Source organism: Octodon degus, unplaced genomic scaffold (assembly GCF_000260255.1).
Source record: "Octodon degus isolate 3935 unplaced genomic scaffold, OctDeg1.0 scaffold00070, whole genome shotgun sequence".
Classification (NCBI taxonomy): Eukaryota; Metazoa; Chordata; class Mammalia; order Rodentia; family Octodontidae; genus Octodon; species Octodon degus.
This window is the reverse complement of record NW_004524646.1, coordinates 4519019-4520572: the sequence shown is the minus strand read 5'-3', so window position 1 is coordinate 4520572 and position 1554 is coordinate 4519019.

The window sequence follows — 1554 nt, the reverse complement described above, 5'->3', positions numbered from 1 at the left end:
AGGACTCTGGGGCCGGGGAGATAGCTCTGTAGAATAAGTGCTTGCCTGGCAAGCAAAAGGTCCTGAGTTCAATCCCAGGTACCACCAAAAAAAAAAAAAAAAAAAGTAGTCTGCCTGGATTTCAGCCCCACATCCTGGGCTCTCTAAGTTGGCAGTGCTCTGGTGGTGCTCTCCAGTTTACTTCTGCATTTCTCATGTGGAGTGGAGGCGGTCAGGAGGAGTCTGGCCACTGTGCCAGATTGCCACCGGGTTGGGTTACTTGGGACATCTCCATCTAAGTGTGGGGGTTCCAGCCTCCTCCCTGCATGAGAGGCGGCTTCCAGTGGTATTTTCCTCTGGAGTTCATTGCCACCTCCAGACAGAAACCCTGCTGGGGAACCTTCTCAAGGTGCTGCGGAGTCTCCACGTGCAAGACACTAACTCGCACAGTCACCCTCCCTCTCAGGTCCTCCAACCTGGGGCTGCTCTCTGTTGTTCAGAGTGGTCCTGAGCTGAGGGGTGACAGGGGCCCAGGAGGGATGCGGGTGGAGGTGACCTGACTTCCTCACTGAATGGACCCACAAAGGAAGTACAGGGCTTCTGTGTCCTCAGAGCCCTGCCCTCTGACTCTAAGTCTCCATGGCAACTTCTGAGACACAGAACAGTCCTGAAAGTAGCAGAACAAGCAGATTGGAACAAATGACATTTGAAAAATAAATACTGTGGTCAAGCTGCTGCCCACGGCATAGCCTATAAACTCCCAGCAGTCCCAGAAAGACCTTGCTATAGGCCCTGAAGTATGGAAGTTGCCAAGGAAGTTGTGAGAAACTATTCTAAGTATCCTTTGGGTAGACACTGCTGTTGCTCTCGAAAGAACAAGTTCAAGTTGATGAAAAGATTTGGGGCAGAAATGGGGTGCTGAGTAGTTCAGCAGTTTCAGCCACGCATGTTTCTCCAGTATTTTTGGTAACAGAGGATTTACTAGTTGGAAAAAGTAACCCAGGAAGGAACATCTTAAAGTTGAAATTGGGGCTGTTCTCAAGAAATGGCAGATTCAGGGACTACATGTCACTGTTTGGAGTGATTTACCTGAGGGCTGCGGTGCCTTGGCACAGGCATGATATTGTGCATGGGGCTCCTGAGCAGGGGGGCGGTCACTCTGCAGGGACTATGGAGCCTTATCCTGCTGCAGCCTACATCTCCCTTCTTCCGCAGGGACTTGTAGGTATTTGCTGTTGACCCTTATTGCCATGGAAGCTTTGGATTTTCTGTTTCCCTTTCCAACTCTCCTGCTGAGCCCCTAGGACTTACTTACTCTCAGAACACCTTTCCCTTTGCCCCCACCCTCCAAGGCCAGACTTCCTGAGCCTCTCAACACCCTGCCCAGCGGGCACCCCTCCAGCAGGCTAACAGGCCCTCCCCAGCCTCCTGTGTTCTTTGCTGGGGCATAGAATTCTGCATACTTGTGTGGTTCAGTACCCAATCTTCTGGAGGTCGCAGGCTCCTGGGGATCAGGGTGAACCTCTCCTGTCCACTGCAATAGCCACACAGGCTTTGGGGGAGGATGTGAATTTC